General features: G+C 38.4%; 1 long non-coding RNA gene across 4 annotated transcripts; it reads right to left on the bottom strand.

Annotated features, from left to right (window-relative positions):
* On the bottom strand, positions 1–22,090 carry LOC109575770 (uncharacterized). Of its 4 annotated transcripts, none has more exons than XR_011562668.1 (4): positions 12,843–22,090; positions 5,893–6,017; positions 5,170–5,793; positions 1–3,463 (listed from the first exon to the last, which is right to left on the bottom strand). It is a non-coding gene; the product is annotated as an uncharacterized lncRNA (long non-coding RNA). The 4 variants fall into 4 exon arrangements; XR_011562669.1 differs by lacking the exon at positions 1–3,463 and having other exon boundaries at positions 3,486–5,385; positions 5,622–5,793; XR_011562667.1 differs by lacking the exon at positions 1–3,463 and having other exon boundaries at positions 3,486–5,793.
* Positions 22,091–22,971: the final 881 nt, after the last annotated feature.

Below are 22,971 nucleotides of genomic sequence, written 5' to 3'. Positions count from 1 at the left end.
ATAAGATAGCTGGATGGCATCACTGACTCGATGGACGTGAGTCTCAGTGAACTCCGGGAGTTGGTGATGGACAGGGAGGCCTGGCGTGCTACAATTCATGGGGTCGCAAAGAGTCGGACATGACTGAGTGACTGATCTGATCCTATTATCATCAATATCTGCCCAGCTGCTAATTTATTTTATGTTGTTGTTGCTGTTGTGTGCGTGTTCAGTCACTAAGTTGTGTCTGACTCTTTGTGACCCCATGGACTGTAGCCCACTAGGCTCCTCCGTCCATTGAATTTCCCAGGCAAGAATACTGGAGTGGGTTGTCATTTCCTTCTCCAGGGGATCTTCCCCACCCAGGGGTCGAATCCACGTCTTCTCATTACTACGCAGGTTCTTTACCACTGAGTCACCAGGGAGGCCCATTGTTGCCGTTACTCTCCCTTATACAACCTTTCCAATCCCACTTATCCTCCTTAAAGCTTCCCTCTACCATATTGGAACTGCACTGGAAGAAGAATTAAGGGCTCTACAACCTTTACTTTCCCACTGATTACAATGATGTATCTCTTCATTTTTTCAGATTCATTAATTCAACAAATATTTCTTCAGTGTCTACCATGTCTCAAACTCTTTTCTAAAAGCTATGATCAGGGCTTCCCTGGTGGTTCAGTGATGAGGACCCGGTGCTTTCACTGCCATGGGCCCGGGTTTGATCCCTGACCAGGGAACTAAGATGCCATGCAACGTGACCAAATAAATAAAAATAAATAAATAAATAAAAGCTGTGATCATATTAGACAAAAGTTTTTTTGGGCCTTTTCATAGAATTTTAATATTTTTCTACAAGTATTTTCTACATTTTGTTAGATCACTTTCTAGATATTTCAAGTTTTGTTGCTATAATGAAGGCACAGTTTCTATTATTTTTTAATTGACCAGTGCAAATATAAAAACTCTGTTGTTGTTATAGTTGGTCTGCTATCCAGCACGTCATTGAACTCTTCCATCTGTTTTAATACTCTGCTGGTTGTTTTAAGTTTTCTGTGTCTTTCTTTTTCGTCCTTAACATTTCTTACATCTTTGTCTTGCCTTACTACATTGGCCAATGGCAATTACTTTTGCAAGAATTCACAAACCACTCTCTTGACAATTTAATACAAATCGATAGTGACTACCAGTTTACAGTTTATAAATTAGCTTTTCTTCTTTTTCTGGGAAGAAAGTCTGTTAAATTCTCTAGAACCTCTTTCTCCTCAGAATCTTTAAAAAATCTCAGTCCATATTGTACTGCATATGTGAAAGTTGCTAAAAGAGTAGATTTTAAAATTTCTTATCACAAGAAAAAAAATTCTGTAGTTATGGTGATGAATGTCAAATAGACTTATGGTGATCAATTCACAATATATACAAATATCAAATCATTATGTTGTACACCTGAAACTAATACAATGCTGTGTACCAATCAAACCTCAACAACAAAAAAATCTCAGCCCAGATTTTAAACAATTTTCTAAATGAGATTTTGTATACATTCCCTGAGACTACTTTATCTGCCTAAAGTCATGTTTCAATTTGTCTTATAAGAGATTCAGGTAAAGACTCTATAATAGCAGCTGTAAACATAGGTTAAATATATTTAATTCCTGTCTAGCAATAGATATATTCCTATCACATTATTATACTCAGAGTTGGCCCCTCCAAAAATGATGAGTGGAAAAAGAATGGAATGCATCATAAGGACTATAGCGTGCATGCATGCTCAGTCACTAAGTCATGTCTGACTCTCTGCGACTCCATGGACTATATCCCACCAGGTTCCTCTGTCCATGGGATTCTCCAGGCAAAAATACTGGAGTGGGTTGCCATTTCTTCCTCCAGGGAATCTTCTTGACCCATGGATTGAACCCATGTCTCCTGCATCTCCTATGTTGGCAGGAGGATTCTTTACCATTGAGTCACCTGGATAATGACAAATTTTAATAAGACACCAAATATTATAGTAAAAGGATGAGGGCTCTGAAGCTGAAGTTAATTTAGTATGTCATGGTTGCTGCTGCTGCTAAGTTGCTTCAGCCGTGTCCGACTCTGTGCGACCCCATAGACGGCAGCCCACCAGGCTCCCCCATCCTTGGGATTCTCCAGGCAAGAACACTAGAGTGAGTTGCCATTTCCTTCTCCAATGCATGAAAGTGAAAAGTGAAAGGGAAGTCGCTCAGTCGTGTCCGACTCTTAGTGACCCCATGGACCGCAGCCTACCAGGCTCCTCCGTCCATGGGATTTTCCAGGCAAGAGTGCTGGAGTCGGGTGCCATTGCCTTCTCCAATGTCATGGTTAGTTCAGAGTAAAATCAGTAGTTAGTGCCTAATTTGTACATACTGTGTGAAGAAAGAGATAACCTCTGTATTTTGTTATTTTTCAAAAGCACTAAATTTTTGTTCAGTTGAAAATATTTTCAGAATAAACCTATCTGGCCATTTCATGGACATGACACATTTGTTTATGAATCAATTATTGTAAATGAGATTGAATTATTATGCTTCTTTTCATTATGCAAATTCATTCATTACACTTTTTGGTTTGGGGGTGCTGTATTTCAGTGTCTGGTTATATTAACACTAAAACAAATACTTGACATATATTTGGAGTGTACTCAGAATAAAATTTAAGTGGTTTGTTGTGAAGTCAGGAAAATTGTTGAGACAGCAAACACATAAAAACAGATTTACTCAGCTAATACATGTTACTATCCATTGCTTGGGTAAAGAAATTTACTAAGAAATAGTACATATATATATAGAGAGAGAGAGAGAGAGCGAGAGAAAGAAAATATTTGAGCAGAGTTCAAGGTAACAATTATAGAAAAGCCGCCATATTAATAGGAATCAATAAACTGACCAACTTTTTTCTCTCTACTTTCTGCCAGAGAGACTATTATAAGCAAAATGACAGAAATGGAAAAGGGGAGAAATCCATACACTACATGTAGAGTATATTCTCCAGGATTATATTTCATTTTTTAAGTGATGATATTGTACTTTTTCATCTTCACAAGTTTGAATCACCTCCTCTAATAAAGTTTATTTATCATTTGCAATGACCACTTTCATACTCAAAAATAATAATAATTACATCAAGAAAATAGCAGGTGATACTCCTGATTTTAGCGTTTGCTTTCCAAGAAATGTAAACCATTCATTTAATTTTTTTTCCTGCCATCAATTTACTTAATAATTTGGATCATTCAACATCTCCATTAAAAAACCATAATGTGGCTATAAAAAGGATAAGAAAAACTCATACTAAAAGGAGAGCCAAGCAGCAGATAAGAACAGAGCTGGTTAAAAGCACTAAAAGCAGAAATATTTACAGATCATTCATCTTCAGCTTTTTCTAGAGCAACAAATCCAAACAGTGCTATGCCTTCTGTCGCTTTCTTTCACTTTACAGATGCTGAAAACTTTCAAGTTTCTATCTCCTAGAAGTGGGATAGGAAAAAAAAAGCTGGTTATTATTCCTAAACCCATTGAAATTGCATTTGTGGCATCAAAATGGATTTTTTTTTAAGCAGGATGTTGGATTGACAGTAAAGCAGCTGCTCTGCAGCAAACGAAAGCAAAAATTAATAAGAGACCTTAGCAAAAGAAAGACTATTGGTTTTGCACACCCAGAGCAAATTGGCTGGATTTAGAAGAGCACACTTTGATCTTTTCCAGACTAATTACTGCTCTGTGGTTTGACTGTTTTGTGCATTAGTTGCCCTTCATACAAAACCGAAACTGCTGTGGTACACAGCTGTAATACAAATGAAAATTTGACATTCAGTAAACAAAGCATGGCAAGGGTCATTCTTTTAGCACAATAACTGCATAATACAATTTTAGAATGCCTTTTGTATACAAAAAATTACACATTTTAAGGCAGTTTTGAACTCAGAGTAGGCAGTCAAGGCTGTTTGTAAAGGATAGAGAAATTGCTCCCAACTCTAATCTATAAATACAGATTGAAAACAGTTTATTTCAACATTTAGAAATGCTGAGGAATTTACATATTTACAGAAATAAGTGTGTCTGTTTTTAGAAGATGGTTTTTCATTTGTCTATAAGGTTAATTGGGAGCAGATTTCTTAAGTAGCTGTTTGCAGTGGCAATAATGGTGTTGATTCACCAATTTGATTCTAGATTTGCTTCTGGGAAAGAATTCAGATTATTTTATGTGGAGACTCTATATTAAAGTATTTAATGCTTTCTTTATGTTTCAGAAAATATAATGAATTAACATTTTCAACAACTACCAAAATTGAAGAACTTTCCATTTTTCATTATATAAATATCACCATAATTATTAAAGCATAAATCTCTATCTGCATAAGAAATACATTTACCTTACAACTGAGTTTTCCTTCAAAAAGGGCCTGACTTTATGCAGTTTGTATTTTTAATGTATTTTGACAATCACTCTAACAAGCTGTACAATAACTTATCATCATATTCCCAAAAAGTAGATCAAATATATTGAAAGGCTTTTATAATACCTGACTCAGTTTGTATTTAAACCAAATTAACCTTTGGAGCTAGCTATACAAATGTTACCTAGTTTTTTTTCCAACACACATATTTATGCAACTTTGAGAATATCTATAAATTCAAACAATTTACAATAATCCCATTATTTAATGCTGAAATATGTAAAATACAGAGAAATATTTGATCAAAGAATTGACTTATCAAAAAACATTGCTTTTTGCTTTATTTATGCTTTGTTTCAAATGTTTCAAACATTTGAAAAGAGGTGATTTAAAGAAGATTAATGATACAGTTTACTCAATTAACTGTTCATTAGAAACTGAAAAAAAACTTATCCAGGATTGATTAATAACCAATAACCATAACCAAGCCAGTATACCATGAGTGTTGAAAATACTGAATTCTTCCATTCAACCATTTAAAAATACCACACATTAGATGTTGAGCAAGTTTTATTTCAGTCATTATTTCTTTAATTGCTATATGATTTATATAAATTTTATGACCTTCAGAGCCTCCCCTTTTTGCTTTCAAAATTTAGCTGGATACATTTTTCATAGACACACAAAGCTGCTTCATAAATGCCTGTTTCTCTGGCTCATTTACCTTTACCTCACAGAACAGCTATCTTGGGTGGGGGTTGAGGGGGGGTAGTTACCTATTCACAGCAAGACTTGAGAATTCAGCACAAAAGATTTTCACAATATGTTTAGGAGAGGCCCAAAGCTCCGGTGCTAAGCGCCATGTGGAAAGGTAGATAAATACATAGAGACAGAACTGTAGACTTTAGCCAAGTGGCTTGAAGAATAACAGAGAATCTATAATGCTTTCTGCTTCAGTGGCAATCAAACTCAACCTCTGCAAATTAATCAGCCTGCAAAACACCAAGAATGGAGAAAAGAGGATATTGATTCCTGGAGAAGTCACCTATATTTTATTTTCCCATTAAAAATAATCACAGAACGCTATCTAAAATGTGAACATTTTCCCCTCCCTGAAGTATAAAATAGACCAGTTCCTTTTTGATAATATTTCAAAGATTATCTCAGAATGACTCCATGAAACACTTTGGTTTTAATTTTTATCATGGGAGAAAATTATTAAGTATACCCATAAAAGCATTATTGGCCATGCACTTTTTCCGAGGGTGTTAGTGTCCTGGGGTTATAGTAATTTACTGATGACACTGTTCGGTGTGCTTTCTTTCCTATGACCACTGACTCCTTAATGTCCCTTTCCATTTAATTTTATCCTCAGTTGTCCCTTCAGGTTTGGAAACTATCTGCAAAGAAACAAGAAATTTAAAATTAGTTTTATTTTTCCCTTTTCAAAATAAGTTTCCTGGTTAAACACCCAAATGAAAGACCCCCTTCTGACTTACCTTAACTCATAAATCTAAAGCAAATACGTTCATTGGGTTAAAATTTTTTACAACAAAACTTCTGAAAAATGGAAGTTGGGTTTTACTTAGCAGTGGAAGCTGTTTTTCATGTTTCCATAATTATCCTGTAAAACAATAAATAATTCTTTCATGTGCTATACAATCAATTACAGCCTTGTGATTGAAAGACTTTTTGAATACCACCCCCCACAATAGTTAATGTCCCAAGTTTGTGCTTTGGGAGTTATTAGAGTTAGTTATCATAAACACTGTTTTAAATTTTAAAAACACCTAATTAAATGGAAGCCATTCATAAATAGCAACAAGCACAAATCAGAATGAAATAATAAAGTCTCCATGTCTGTCCTCTTTTCCCACAAGACTCTTAGAACATTTTGTCCCCAGGGAAAAACTGAAATTTGTCAGCTAGCTAGACAGCTTTGTTGAGTAAACTGGCCACCACTGTCACCAGCGTGTTTGGATATTAAAAAATGGCAGCAACTGTCATCCACCGCTAGAAATACTCCCCAAAGCAAGATGGCGCCAGGTCATTCCGAGACCAGGTCATATTGGTCATGCCACTCTGCTTCCTTCTGGCAAGAACTTAACTCCATCCAGATCAAGAGAGGAAAAAAACTCTCAACCTCTGGGTGAAATGTGTTTGCAAGAACTCTCATTGAAAAAACTTATCTTCATTTTCTTAAGGTTGGAGGTTACAGGGTAGTTTTAAAATGGACTTAATACTTGCTGATTACTGAGAAGATTAAAGGCAGAAATGGCCAAGACTGGATGGCAGGGTCGCTACCAAAAACTTCACACCACCACTCTCTTTTAGCCTGCTTTTCACTCCTGTGTATTCAGATGCTCAACTAGATTTGAAAATTTCAGGATTTATCAAGAGCTAGACAAGATAACATATTTCAAACATTTCATCATCAAATGAAGGTTGGTTATAGAGCTGATTGGCCTTTCGCCTTAGGGAAATTATTTCACATTTCTCTTCCTCATTTATAAAGTGGGGTAATAGACAGTTTGTGGAATAAAGCCTCACAAGGGCAAATGAATGAAATTGTACCTTTAAATGGTTTAAAGTCAGGAACAATTTGAGTTAAAAATATTATTTTTCACACATTGTGATCTTACATCAAAGCAAGGGGAATATGCTGCTTATTCATTTGAACAAATCCAGTAGCAATCATGCTTATTAAATCCTTGTACATAGTTCTGTGATAAAAGCTGTGTTGTCATACAGGAGGCTAATCATCTCAAATGAGAGACCTTATATGAAAGTAGTGTATAAAGTATAAAAATATAAAATACTACACTTGTAATAAAAATAGTAATAGTATTAAGTGCTTGTGTGTGAGTGCTAAGTCATGTCCGACTCTGTGACCTCATGGACTGTAACCCACCAGGCTGCTCTGTCCACGGAACTTCCCGGGCAAGAATATTACAGTGGGTTGTCATTTCTTCCTCTAGGGGATTAAGTACTTATCCTGTACCAAACAGTATATTCTACAAGGGTTTATTTACCATCACAGCAACCTTGGGAGATAAATGCTTTTGTGTGTGTGTTAGTCACTCAGTCGTGTCAGACTCTTTGCCACCCCATGGACTGGGGCCTACCAGGCTCCTCTGTTCATGGGATTTCCCAGGCAAAAATACTGGATTGGGTTGCCATTTCCTTCTCCAGGGGATCTTCCTGACCCAGGGATTGAACCCGGGTCTCCCTCATTGCAGCCAGATTCTTTACCATCTGAGCCACACCCTAGGGCTGAAATGTTTTTATCACCATTTAAAAATCTGTACACCTAAGACCAAAGGACCCTGAGTCACTTGGCTGTTTCACACAGCAAGAAGGAGAAACTAGGGAAGAGAGAAACAAGGTCCGTCTGATTTCCAAAGCCCAGGACATGGAACACCCCACACTATGTACACGATGGCTCTGGCAATGATGTTTGCCTTTCCGCTGTATTAGATGGCAATATGGTGGTTTTGTCATGATTGACAATTTATACCTTTGAAAATGCAGATGCTGTTTTGAGTTAAAATGTTGAAACATGGCATATTTTGTACATAAAAGGTATTTTTCTAAATTACTCTTCTAGTGCAGCATTTACTTTTAGAGGAAAGGAAGTAAATAATGGATCCCAGAAGAAATTACTTTTGTTCTTATTTTGTTGTTCATATGAGTACAATAAGTGCTAGAAACACAAACCAATTACATCATTACTTGTTAACTAACATTCACATTTTTAAGTGTTTAGTGCTAACCTTTGAGGCACCAGAAAATATTGCTGACAGTGGCGTAATCACATCATTGTGTATTAAGTGTTTAGTGCTAACCTTTGAGGCACCAGAAAATATTGCTGACAGTGGCGTAATCACATCATTATGTATTCAAATAAACACATGATTGCCAATTCTGCATATGAAATTTCTAACCTGGAAATTTCTTGGTATGAAAATAACAGCTCCAACAGTAATTCACTAAGTCATCTGAGTCAAGAATTTATAGTTAGTCGTAGTTCAGTCGCTCAGTCGTGTCCGACTCTTTGCAACACCATGGACTGCAGCATGCCAGGCTTCCCTGTCCAACACCAACTCCTGGAACCTACTCAAACTCGTCCATTGAGTCGGTGATGCCATCCAACCATCTCATCCTCTGTCGTCCCCTTTTCCTCCCACCTTCAATCTTTCCCAGCATCAGGGTCTTTTCAAATGAGTCAGTTCTTTGCATCAAGTGGCCAAAGTATTGGAGTTTCAGCTTCAACGTCAGTCCTTCCAATGAGTATTCAGGATTGATTTCCTTCAAGATTGTCTAGTTGGATCTCCTTGCTGTCCAAGGGACTCTCAAGAGTCTTCTCCAACACCACAGTTCAAAAGCATCAATTCGAAAAAAAAAAATCTAAAAACAAAACAAAAGCATCAATTCTTCGGCGCTCAGTTTTCTTTATAGTCCAACTCTCGCATCCACACATGACCACTGGAAAAACCATAGCCTTGACTAGGTGGACCTTTGTTGGCAAAGTAATGTCTCTGCTTTTGAATATGCTGTCTGGGTTGGTCATAGCTTTTCTTTCAAGGAGCAAGTGTCTTTTAATTTCATGGCTGCAGTCACCATCTGCAGTGATTTTGGAGCCCCCAAAAATAAAGTCAGTCACTGTTTCCACTGTTTCCCCATCTATTTCCCATGAAGTGATGGGACCAGATGCCATGATCTTAGTTTTCTGAATGCTGAGTTTTAAGCCAACTTTTGTCCTCTCCTCTTTCACTTTCATCAAGAGGCTCTTTAGTTCTTCACTTTCTGCCATAAGAGTGATGTCATCTGCGTATCTGAGGTTATTGATATTTGTCCTGGCAATCTTGATTTCAGCTTGTGCTTCATCCAGTTCAGCATTTCTCATGATGTATTCTGCATATAAGTTAAATAAGCAGGGTGACAAAATACAGGCTTGACATATTCCCTTTCCGATTTGGAACCAGTCTGTTGTTCCATATCCAGTTCTATCTGTTGCTTCTTGACGTGCATACAGATTTCTCAGGAGGCAGGTCAGGTGGTCTGGTATTCCCATCTCTTTAAGAATTTTCCACTGTTTGTTGTGATCCACAGTCAAATGCTTTGGCATAGTCAATAAAGCAGAAGTAGATGTTTTTCTGGAACTCTCGCTTTTTCATTGATCCAACGGATGTTGGCAATTTGATCTCAGGTTCCTCTGCCTTTTCTAACTCCAGCTTGAACATCTGGAAGTTCACAGTTCACGTACTGTTGAAGCCTGGCTTGGAGAATTCTGAGTCAAGAATTTATAAGAATCCTGTTTTTCAAATATACATTCTATCATTTTGATTATGATAACAACAAGCTATATTCTTTACAACAGAAGAAACTGACAAAGAAAAGCTATAATAGATGGTGAAACAAAGTGCTTTAGTTTCTTCTAAAAGTGAAGTCATCTTAAACTGGTTCAACCACTTAAGGCTACTTCTAACTTCTAAAATATTTTATAAGAAAAAATCAATTCCAAACACTCATTCACCACAATTTATACTTCAGACTATTGTAATTAATTTTGGAAAGTGGTATATAAAAGAAAAACGGACTACAAGTTCACCTACAGTAATATAAATCTTGCTAAAATAGTGAAAATGATAACTGGAAGTTTCATTATGATGCAGAGGAAATATCTCCTAATATCAAATATTTTCCTTATTCTACCATTATAGATCTATGAAAAGCTCGGAGAAACATTAGGAGCTGTGTTTTGAAGAAACTTAGTGTGAACTTCGCTAACCATGATCCAAATTAGTTTTTTGATTACTCTTTCAAGAAATTGCAGTATTTCATGCAAAATGGTATCACTTTACTACTAAGGTAATTTTTTTTTACTCATCATGAAATAAAAATCTATATTTTGCTCTTCCTTGCATGTCTCTTTAAAACCTCAAACCAGAAGAATGAGTCATATTTTAAACCATTTTCTTTTTTAATCTTCTTCATTCTTCTATTTCTAAAGGGATATTTAGTTTTAACTAGATTGCAATTTCATTTGAAAAGACCTGAACAGGGTTTCTAGAAGGTTTTAAAGATTACCCACGGACAGTATTTTTGGCTGCTGCTGCTGCTGCTAAGTTACTTCAGTTGTGTCAGACTCTGTGCAACCCCATAGACAGTGGCCCATGAAGCTCCCCTGTCCCTGGGATTCTCCAGGCAAGAACACTGGAGTGGGTTGCCATTTCCTTCTCCAGTGCATGACAGTGAAAAGTGAAAGTGAAGATGCTCAGTAGTATCCGACTCTTAGTGACCCCATGGACTGCAGCCTACCAGGCTCTCCCATCCCTGGGATTCTCCAGGCAAGAACACTGGAGTGGGTTGCCATTTCCTTCTCCAATGCATGTATGCATGCTAAGTCGCTTCAGTTGTGTCTGACTCTGTGCAACCCCATGGACAGCAGCCCACCAGGCTCCTCCGTCCACAGGATTCTCTAGGCAAGAATACTGGAGTGGGTTGCCATTTCCTTCTCTGGTATTTTTGGCAGCTACCTTTAAAGATGCAAGGAGCTGTAAAAAATGGTACATCTAGATTTAATACAGATAATATTTGGTTCTTTGAGATAGAAACAATGTAATGGTGATATTGCAGAAAAGATAGGTAAAATGTGCTTTTACATCTAACATCTCTTTGGACAAGCCGAGTGTTCTTTGTAGAATTGTATTATATTGACAATGCTAACTACATGAGTGAATTTCTCATACAATGACAACAGAAACATCTGGTATTGTTTTTAATTCAAATAGTTAAATATACACAATATTATTTCATGTTTACTTACAATGAGAGTATGAAACTCAATGCATGTGGCAAAAATTATTGTCATATCATTTCTATGAAAAATAAAGGGGCAAGTATTAAACTCCTCATTTTTCAAATACTTAAAGCTAGCTATGAAAAGCCAAAGGTAAATATAAGAACTAATAATAACAAATTATAAATAATTAAGAAAAGTTTTTTTCTTCTTTTTTTATTGTATCTATATGAGATGACAAATTCTAATTAAATTTATTTAGCAATCATTTCACAATATATTCAGTTCAGTTCAGTTCAGTTGCTCAGTCGTGTCTGACTCTTTGCGACCCCATGAATCGCAGCACGCCAGGCCTCCCTGTCCATCACCAACTCCCGGAGTTCACTCAGACTCACGTCCATTGAGTCAGTGATGCCATCCAGCCATCTCATCCTCTGTCGTCCCCTTCTCCTCCTGCCCCCAATCTCTCCCAGCATCAGAGTCTTTTCCAATGAGTCTACTCCTCACGTGAGGTGGCCAAAGTACTGGAGTTTCAGCTTTAGTATCATTCCTTCCAAAGAAATACCAGGGCTGATCTCCCTCAGAATGGACTGGTTGGATCTCCTTGCAGTCCAGGGGACTCTCAAGAGTCTTCTCCAACACCACAGTTCAAAAGCATCAATTCTTCAGTGCTCAGCCTTCTTCACAGTCCAACTCTCACATCCATACATGACCACAGGAAAAACCATAGCCTTGACTAGATGGACCTTTGTTGGCAAAGTAATGTCTCTGCTTTTTAATATGCTATCTAGGTTGGTCATAACTTTCCTTCCAAGGAGTAAGCATCTTTTAATTTCATGGCTGCAGTCACCATCTGCAGTGATTTTGGAGCCCCCAAAAATAAAGTCTGACACTGTTTCCACTGTTTCCCCATCTATTTCCCATGAAGTGATGGGACTGGATGCCATGATCTTCATTTTCTGAATGTTGAGCTTGAAGCCAACTTTTTCACTCTCCACTTTCACTTTCATCAAGAGGCTTTTTAGTTCCTCTTCACTTTCTGCCAATATGTAAGTCAACCATTAAAAAATTCATTGTTTTCCTTTGTCCAAGTACTGTGCTATTTTACAAAAAAATTAGTTAATGGGGCTTCCCAGGTGGTTCAGTGGTAAAGAATCTGTCTGCCAATGTAGGAGACACAAGGGACACAGATTTGACCCCTGGGTTGGAAAAGATCCCCTGGAGCAGGAACTGGCAACCTGCTCCAGTATTCTTGCCTAGAAAATCCCATGAACAGAGGAGGCTGGAGGGCTACATGGGGTTGCAAAGACTCAGACACGACTGAGCACACACACATAGTTAATTCCTTATAACAATCACATGAGGTAGGTAGGCATCCATTTTAAAGATGAAGATAAGCTTAAAAAGATTAAACAACTTGTCAAAGGTCACAGGCTGACTTTAAGTCTACTAAAATCTTAAATATAGTCTAGTAACTGTCCCTCACTGTTCAACAGCTATGAAAATAATGAGAAGCATAACTTTCTTAAACACACTACAAATTACGGTAACAAAATACAAATTGGGGATTTTTGCATGGAAAATGTAGAAATTGGGATTTCTGGAATATATTAAATAAACATTTATTAGCAAATATATAGTAAATACCTTCTATGGTCTAGGTACTGGGCCAGGTGTCTATGATACAATGATGAAAAAGGACATAGTCCTTGCTCTCCAAATAAGCACTGTCTAAACAAATATTTAACAGATGATTGCAATACAACAAGAGAGGTGCTATCATAATTAGAATGCATGTGTGTGTGCTCAGTCATGTCCAACTCTTTGTGACACCATAAGCTATGGCCTGCCAGGCTCCTCTGTCCGTGGAATTTTCCAGGCAAGAATGCTGGAGTGGGTTGCCATTTCCTCCTCCAGGGGATCTTCGTGACCCAGGGATGGAACCCACATCTACTACATCTCTTGCATTGGCAGGAAGATTCCTTACCACTGAGCCACCTGGGAAGCCCCAGTGATGAGAATAGCTAATCCTTTTTGAGGACTTATAATGTGCCAGCTATTGTTAATAAGCACTTTATCTATTTACTCAAGTAACCCTCTCAGCAATCTATGTATACTATAGAGATAAAGAGGTAGGTTTAACATCTATTGGAACACAGAGAAGAAAATCTTCCACTGTCTAGAGAAGTCAGGAATTTGAGCTGAGTCTATAGGATGCATATCTCGACAAGAGGGAGTAACATATCCATCAGTATAACATAAATTATCCCCCAGGAACCCCAAATCCCCAAGTCTTGGTGGCTTATAACAACAAAGATTTATAGGTCCCAAACCTGTCAGCTTAGCTTGGGGACTCACTCCGGGACCCAGACAGAGTCTCCTTTGTCCAGAGCACCACTAATTACTACAGCAAGAAAAGGGGATTTCACAAATTATTCAATGGCTCTTCGAGTCTCTATCTATGAGATATTTGTCACTTCTGCTCTGTTTTCATTTGCCAAAACAAGTTACATGGCCATACCTACCTTTATTGGAGAAGGGAAGTGCCATCTTACAATATACCCGGAAGTAAGACACAGGAACACCAGGAAATAACCCTACTGCCTACAGGGTGGTGGAAAGGATAAGCAATCTGAGGAAAAGGACACATACAAAGGCATGGGAGTGAAAGAGTGTTTGGCACACAGTGGTTCCCACTCTAAAAGCACAGGATGCACAAGAGAAGTGTGAGGAGGAGAGGAAAAGGTAGGTGAGTGCCAGGGCAGGAAGGTTCTTAACATACTCGGCAAGTGTCAACGTCATCTTTTAGACCATGGAGAGTTATTGCAAGATTTTACGCAGAGGAGAAATCTCAATACTACCAAAATTTTCATTCAGAAAAACCATGCTATCCGAAGCATGAAAGAAAAATTAGAAGAGATTAGAGACGAGGGGACTGTGTGAGGTCACTGTTGCTGTGTGACAAGTTACCACAGACTTAGCAGTTACATAAAACACATCCATTACCTCACAGTTTCTGGAGGTCAGAAGCGAACTGAGTTGAGCTCTCTGCTTTCAGGGTTCACCGAGTTGCAATCCAAGCATCCACTGGGTCATCAGAGGCTCGACTGGGCAGAGTTCCACTTCCAAGCTCCCTCACACTGTCAGGAGAATTCTGTTCCTTGCAGTACAGAACTGAGGGTTTTAGTTTCTTGCTGAAGGCCACCCTCGGCTCCAAAGGAGTCACTCACAGTTCTTTGCTACCTGGGCTTCTCCACATGACCACTATTTTGTGACAGCTTATTTATTCAAAGCCAGCAAGGAAGAAAGTTTCTCACCTCAGGGAGGGTCCAGACCAGCTTTTAAGAGTCTCACCTGATTAAGCCAGGCCCATTTAGGATAATCTTGATGATCTACTGATTTTGAAGTCAATTGATTAGGAACCTTGAAAAGATATTTCAAGATTCAAGGTGAAAAGTATGAGATCCCAGACTGTTGGGTTCAAAAATGTTTGATTCACATACACCTTAAATTTATATAATTTGACTTTTTATTAAACTTTAATTATCAGTTTGGTCCTTTTTCTCTTATATGTAGAACTGAACTCTGATAATTCTTAAAGTAAATATTCTTTTAAAATATTTTGATCTTTATAAGAAAAAAGCCACAAATATTTCAAATATTTCTGGACATTCTTGCTGTTGTTGTTATTGTTCCATCATTAAGTCGTGTCCAACTCTTTGTGATGCTATGGACTACGGTATTGCTGAGTTTTCCAAATTTGCTGCCACGCTGAATGTAACATTTAAACAGCATTATCTTTTAGGATTTTAAATAGCTCAGCTAGAATTCGATCACCTTCACTATCTTTGTTCATAGTAATGCTTCCTAAGGCCCACTTGACTCCACATTCCAGGATGTCCAGCTCTGAGTGACCACATCATCATGGTTATCCAGGTCATTAAGATATTTTTTGCATAGTTTTTCTGTGTGTTCTTGCCACCTCTTCTTAATCTCTTTTGCTTCTGTTAGGTCCTTATTCACTTCTGTCCTTTATCATTGCAGGTAAGCTATTTAAAATCTTAAAAGATGATGCTGTTAAAGTGATGCACTCAATATGTCAGCAAATTTGGAAAACTTAAATAGTGGTCACAGGACTGGAAAAGGTCAGTTTTCATTCCAATCCCAAAGAAGCGCAATGCCAAAGAATGTTCAAACTACTATACAGTTGGGTTAATTTCACATGCTAGCAAGTTTATGCTCAAAATCCTTCAAGTTAGCCTTCAGCAGTACATGAACCAAGAACTTACAGATGTACAAGCTGGGTTTAGAAAAGGAGGAGGAAGCAGAGATCAAATTGCCAACATTCACTGGATCATAGAGAAAGCAAAGGAATTCCAGGAAAACAACTACTTCTGCTTCATTGACTACACTAAAAGCTTTTGACTATGTGGGTCACGACAAGTTGTGGAAAATTCTTAGAGATGGGAATACCAGACCACCTTACCTATCTCCTAAGAAACATGTATGCAGGTCAAGAAGAAGACATGGAATAAATGACTGGTTCAAAATTGGGAAAGGAGTACCACAAGGCTGTATACTGTCACCCTGCTTATTTAATTTATATGCAGAGTACATTATGTGAAGTGCCGGGCTGGATAAAGCACAAGCTGGAATCAAGATTATCAGAAGAAACATCAACAACCTCAGATACACAAATGATACTACTCTAATGGCAGAAAGTGAAGAGGAACTGAAGATTCTCTTGATGAAAGTGAAAGAAGACAGTGAAAAGAGCTGGCTTAAAACTCAATTAAAAAAACTAAGATCATGGAATCTGGTCCCATCTCTTCATGGCAAATAGAAAGGGAAAAAATGGAAAGTGACAGATTTTCTTTTCTTGGGCTTCAATAATTACTGTGGATGCTGACCGCAGCCATGAAATTCAAAGACGTTTGCTCCTTGGAAGAAAAGCTATGAAAACCTAGACAGCATATTAAAAAGCAGAGACGTCACTTTGCCAACAAAGGTCCATATAGTCAAAGCTATGGCTTTTCCAGTAGTTAGGTATGGATACAAGAACTGGACCATAAAGAAGGAAGTCTGCCGAAGAACTGATGCTTTAAAATTGCGGTGCCAGAGAAGACTCTTGAGAGTCCCCTGGACAGCAAGATCACACCAATCAACCCTGAAGGAAATCAACCCTAAATATTCATTGGAAGGACTGTTGCTGAAGCTGACGCTCCAATACTTTGGCCACCTGATGCTAAGAGCTGACTCACTGGAAAAGACCCTGATGCTGGGAAAGATTGAAGGCGGGAGGAGAAGGGGACGACAGAGGATGAGGTGGTTGGATGGCATCACTGACTCAATGGACATGAGTTTGAACAAAATCCAAGAGGCAGTGGAGGACAGAGGAACCTGGCGTGCTGCAGTATGAGGTCATAAAGAGGGGGACATGTCATAGCAACTGAACGACAATATTGTAGCATTTCCACAGCTTCCTATCAAAACAGTTGTTTTAAAACATGTACATATATATGCATAGGCTAACTTATACATATTTGTGCTATTTTTAAAGGGTAAAATAATTTAATGAGTATTGTGCAAAACTTCAGCTTATATAATCAGAATTCCGATTCTAAAAAAAATGAAAACCAAACATATTAAAAGGTGTTAGTTGAGCCAAAGGCATGCATTTAGGGCTTAAATGCAGAGACATTTAATAGCTACATTAGAAAGTGATGAACCATCTGCTTCAATTGGCTCTAACTAGAAATATCAGAAAGTGTGCTCATTATGAGCCATAAATGTACATAACTGACTAAAGGGAGAGAAAAAGCCAGGTAATGTCAATGGATGTCTGCACATCCACTGCCCTGTTTCACTTTCAGAGACGTTCTTAATGCTTGCATTTTTCAAATGTGACAAAAATGCCCAATACAATTATTTTAGATTCTGTGTCAGATACCATATAGTTTAGCTGAAATTAGAAATAGCCAGCAATTGAGGGAGATCAGTTGAGAACAGATGTTAAACTCACTGTAAAGAGGTTGATTTCACTCCTTTAGGAATGAAAAACACTAGTTAAGAAAGTTTTAAAATAATCTTTAAGTGAAGACTCAATCTCTCAACTAATCTTTACACCTGGGAGTAGGGGAGAAAAAAGCTCCCAATTGTCGCTGTTCTTCAAAAAGAAAGTTCACGAAGAATCTCTGCTATCCAGAATTTCTAGGAATCCCAAATACTTACTGTTCAGAAATATTTTTTACATCCTGAGATTTGAAAAATGTCATATTATTTGCACCAAAGAAAACAACTTATTTCATAGAAAACAAACTATACTCCCATAAAAATTAATTTAAATAAATAAAGTGTGTTTCTTGTAAGCAGCATATAATTGAGTTTTACTCTTTTAATCCAATCTGGTAATCGATGCCTTGCAATTATTAGAGTGTTCAAACATTTACATTTCATGCCATAATTGGTATGTTAAAGTCTATCATGTTACTATGTTTCCTGTATATCCCATTTGCTTTTTTCCTTCTCTTTTTTGTCTTATTTGAGATTGAATAAAATATATATATTTTGATGGGTATTGAATTCTAATTTAACAATTTTTTCCCTCAGTACTTGAAAGAGGCTGCTCCACTATTTTCTCATTTGTCTTGTTTCAGATAAGAAATATACTGTCATTTCTTTATCTTGATCTACTTATGCTCATTCCTCAGTAGGTAACATGTATGTGGTAGGCAGAAAAATCCCCCATACATGATTTAGATGATAGTTGTGATTGGGATTTTTGAGCTACTGAGACTTAGATGATTTTTTTATTTGTGTTGATGCTTTAATTGGAGATCTTACGATGTGATGAACATATTTTCCACATGGGATGTGCATTGGCATACTTAGGGTCCAGAAGATAGACTATGCTAGCAGAATAATGACTCCCAGAGACGTTCGTATTCTGTTCCTGGAATCCTTGAATATGTTATATTACACCAAAGAGTAATTAAGGTTGCAGTTAGAATTACAGGGAGATTACCTCATATTATCTGGGGGTGGGGGGGAGGTCCAATTTAATCACAAGAGTCTTTAAAAGTGAAAGAAGTAAAAGAGAGTCAGAGAAAGACTGGATTTAAGTCTTTAAGCTCAAAATGGAGTTAAGACTTAAATGTGAGACTGGAAACAATAAAACTCCTAGAGGAAAACAGAGGCAGAGCACTCTCTGACATAAATCACAGCAATATCCTTTTTGATCCATCTCTCAGAAAAATAGAAATAAAAACAAAAACAAACAAATGGGACCTACTTAAGCTCAAAAGCTTCTGCACAGCAGAGGAAATAATAAAGTGAAAAGACAACCCACAGCTTGGGAGAAAATAATTGCAAATGATGTGACCAATAAAGGATGAGTCTCCAAAATTCACAAACAGCTCATGACGCTTAACAGCATCAAAACAAAAAAACCCACTCAAAAAATGGGCAGAAGACCTAAGCAGACATTTCTCCAAAGAAGACATACAGATGGCCAATAGGCACACGAAAAGATTTCAACATTGCTAATTAGAGAAATGCAAATCAAAGCCACAAAATATAACCTCATATCAGCCAGAATGGCTATAATCAAAAAAATCCACAAATAATAAATGCTGGAGAGGGTATGGAGAGAAGGGAACCCTCCTACACTGTTGGTGGGAATGTAAATTGGCACAGTCACTATGGAGAACAGTATACTACTGCTACTACTACTAAGTATGGAGATTCCTTAAAAAACTAAAAATAGAGCTACCCTGTTGTTCAGTTGCCCAGTCGTGTCCAACTCTGTGATCCCACGGACTGTAGCATGCCAGGCCTTCCTGTCCCTCACCATCTCCCGGAGTTTGCCCAAGTTCATGTTCATTGTGTTAGTGATGCCATCCAGTCATCTCATTCTCTGATCCCCTCTACTCCTTCTGCCCTCAATCTTTCCCAGCATCTGGGACTTCAGTGAGTCATCTATGCACATCAGATGACCAAAATGCTGGAGCTGCAGCTTCCCCATCAGCCCCTTCAGTGAATATTCAGCGTTGATCTTCCTTAAGATTGACTGGTTTGATCTCCTTGCTGTGCAAGAGACTTTCAGGAGTCTTCTCCAGCACCACAGTTCGAAGGCATCAGTTCTTTGGCATTCTGCCTTCTTTATGGTCAATGAAGCTATGAGCCATGCCAAGCAGCGCCACCCAAGATGGATGGGTCACAGCAGAGAGTTCTGATAAATGTGATCCACTGGAGGAGGGAATGGGAAGCCAGTATACTTGCCGTTAGAACCGCATGAACTGTATAAAAGGTCAAAAAAAGCTACCATACGACTCTGCATCCCACTCCTGGGCATATGTCCAGAGAAGAACATAATCCAGAAGGATACATGCACTCCAGGATTCATTGCAGCACTGTGTACAACAGCCAAGACATGGAAGCAACCTACCTGTCCATCGACAGAGGAATGAATAAAGAAGATGTGGCACATATATATAATGGAATATTGTATCAATATTAAAAAGAATAAAACAATGCCATTTGCAGCAACATGGAAAGACCTAGAGAGAGTCATACTGAGTGAAGTAAGTCAGACAGAGAAGGAGAAATACCGTATGTCGTCCCTTATACGTGGAATCTAAAAAGAAATGATACAAATGAACTTACATGCACATTAAGGCTCCTCCATGGTAGAGAAGTGCTCAAAAATCAAAAACATAAATGTTTCTATATGCACCCCTGAAGGACATAAAATAGGCTATTTTATCTTAATCTGGTCTAATAAATTCATTTCAAGAATAATGCTTTAATAATGCTATCTACTAATCCAACTAAATTCCATATTCTATCAGGATTAAAGAATTACATTCGGCTTTTAAAGCTCCTTTCTTCTGAGAAACTCAGACTGCTTTTCCATACAATGGCTTTAAATGTCACAGTGGCACCAATAATTTCATCTAAAGGCAATAAGCATTCCCAAATAAAGCTAAATCCCTACCCCAACCCCAATTGTTAACATCTGCTGGAATTAGGCAAACTCCTTGTTTTGTCACTTAAGAAACCCTGAGGAGGATACTGTTTAAGTAAATACGGTTTAAGAGTTAAGAGAAGGCATTCAGATACAAAACAACTAAATTTTGGTAAAGCAAGTTCATAATTTCAGATAATTTAAGGTAAACTATTTTCACACACAAACCCGTACAACTTTTAAAACTCATATGTCAGATATGTTCATTGTCAAGAAATTAGAAGAAACAGACAAGAATATGAATCCACCTGGGTGTTCTTTGGAAGGACTGATGCTAAAGCTGAAACTCTAATACTTTGGCCACCTCATGCGAAGAGTTGACTCATTGGAGAAGACCCTGATGCTGGGAGGGATTGGGGGCAGGAGGAGAAGGGGACGACAGAGGATGAGATGGCTGGATGGCATCACCAACTCGATGTACATGAGCTTGGGTGAACTCCAGGAGTTGGTGATGGACAGGGAGGCCTGGCATGCTGCAATTCATGGGGTCGCAAAGAGTCGGACATGACTGAACTGAAATGAACTAAACCCCACTCTCCAGCATAACCTCTGTTAACATACTGCTGTACATCTGTTGAGCTGGTATTTTCTGATTGTCCCCTTGGGATCCCCTTGAATCCTGCCCACCCTGCTCTGTGTTTTATGGGTTGATCTACATGGACTGCATCAGTGGACCTTTTGCAGTCTGACTTCAGGTTAAACTCAAATGAATGAAGGACACCAGTAGGAGAGTAGGAGAGGAAGTAGGAGAGGAAGGAAAGAAAGGCCAAGATACTCATTTTGCAGCAACCACACTGTGGAGCTGCTCTGGGAAGACTCCATCACTTTAAGAAAAGTCACAAATCCTGTCAAAAGGCCACAGAGTTCTCCCTAATGGCCTCTTCCTCTGGCTCCTTCGAGCCTCCCCAGTGGTTCAGTGGTAAAGAATCCACCAGCTAACTCAAGAGGTGCAGGAGTCGTGAGTTTGATCTCTGGGTCAGGAAGATCCCCTGGAGTAGGAAATGGCAACCCACTCTCCAGTATTCTTGCCTGGATGATCCCATGGACAGAGGAGCCTGGCAGGTTACAGTCCAAGAGGTCAGGAAGAAGTGACACAAGCACAGCTGGCTCCTTCAGGCAGGCACAGATGCGGCAAGAACATCCCACCCTCCACACCCTTATCAGCTGCAGGTTCTTGTACCATATCTCATTGTTTCTCTATGTCCTGCCTACACCTTGTGAATAACCCCTATATGGAACCTGGCCCAAATTACTCAAATTGAGTGTGCCATCTGGGTCCTGCTGGTACCTTAACTAAAACTCCTGTCCAGATTTTTAAGTATCAATTATATACAAACACACACATACAAACACATATTCATGTTTTTGCAAAATACCTGCATAATTCTCTAGCGATTGTTATAGCTATATCAGAATCTATACAAATTACTATTATTCAAAATTTCCAGTTTCCATTTTTCTGTTCTAAAGTGATGCAATGAATACCTATGTACATACACATATCTTTGCCCTTTTGTCTATATTATTATTCTAGGATATATTCTTAGCAGCAGTATTTCTGGGACAAAGGGTATGTGCACATTTAAGTCTTTTGATATTACCAAATAGTCCATCATACTGGCTGTAATGATATTCATCTCCCCACACACAATACAAGAAGCCCAAATGCCCATTATCTCACCCACTCACAAACACTCTACCAAAACATTCTTGCAGAAAGAAAATTAACCTCTTCAATTCTATTGTATTCATACCATTAGTACTGTGCAATGAAGCTATACCCAAAGCCAGCAGGTTGCTAGCTGGATAACAATTCAAACATCAGTTCTTAAGTCCAATTTCAGAAATCATAAAATAGAGTTTTCTGACATCTCCTTCCCTTCCCGCATGCCCTGTCCCCTACCCCCAGTATACAGAGCCTTTAAAAAAAATTTTTTTTTGAAGTATAGTTGTTTACAATGTTGTGTTAATTTATTTTGTACAGCAAAGTGACTCCATTATGTATCAGTTCAGTTGCTCAGTTGTGTCCGACTCTTTGAGACCCCATGAACCACAGCATGCCAGGCCTCCCTGTCCATCACCAACTCCTGGAGTTTACTCAAACTCACGTCCATTGAGTCGGTGATGCCATCCAACCATCTCATCCTCTGTCGTCCCCTTCTCCTCCCATCCTCAATCTTTCCCAGCATCAGGGTCTCTTCAAATGAGTCAGCTCTTCGCATGAGGTGGGCAAAGGATTGGAGTTTCAGCTTCAGCATCAGTCTTTCCAATGAACACCCAGGACTGATCTCCTTTAGAATGGACTGGTTGGATCTCCTTGCAGTCCAAGGGACTCTCAAAAGTCTTCTCCAACACCACAGTTCAAAAGCATCAATTCTTCGGCGCTTAGCTTTCTTTATAGTCCAACTCTCACATCCATACATGACCACTGGAAAAACCATAGGCTTGACTAGACAGACCTTTGTTGACAAAGTAATGTCTCTGCTTTTTAATATGCTGTATAGGTTGGTCATAACTTTCCTTCCAAGGAGTAAGTGTCTTTTGATTTCATGGCTGCAATCACCATCTGCAGTGATTTTGGAGCCCCCAAAAATAAAGTCTGACACTGTTTCCACTGTTTCCCCATCTATTTGCCATGAAGTGATGGGACCAGATGCCATGATCTTCGTTTTCTGAATGTTGAGCTTGAAGCCAACTTTTTCACTCTCCTCTTTCACTTTCATCAAGAGGCTTTTTAGTTCCTCTTCACTT

This window comes from Bos indicus, chromosome 21 (genome assembly GCF_029378745.1).
Source record: "Bos indicus isolate NIAB-ARS_2022 breed Sahiwal x Tharparkar chromosome 21, NIAB-ARS_B.indTharparkar_mat_pri_1.0, whole genome shotgun sequence".
NCBI lineage: Eukaryota > Metazoa > Chordata > Mammalia > Artiodactyla > Bovidae > Bos > Bos indicus.
The sequence above is the reverse complement of the archived record's forward strand: the minus strand, read 5'-3'. Positions and strand labels throughout refer to the sequence as shown.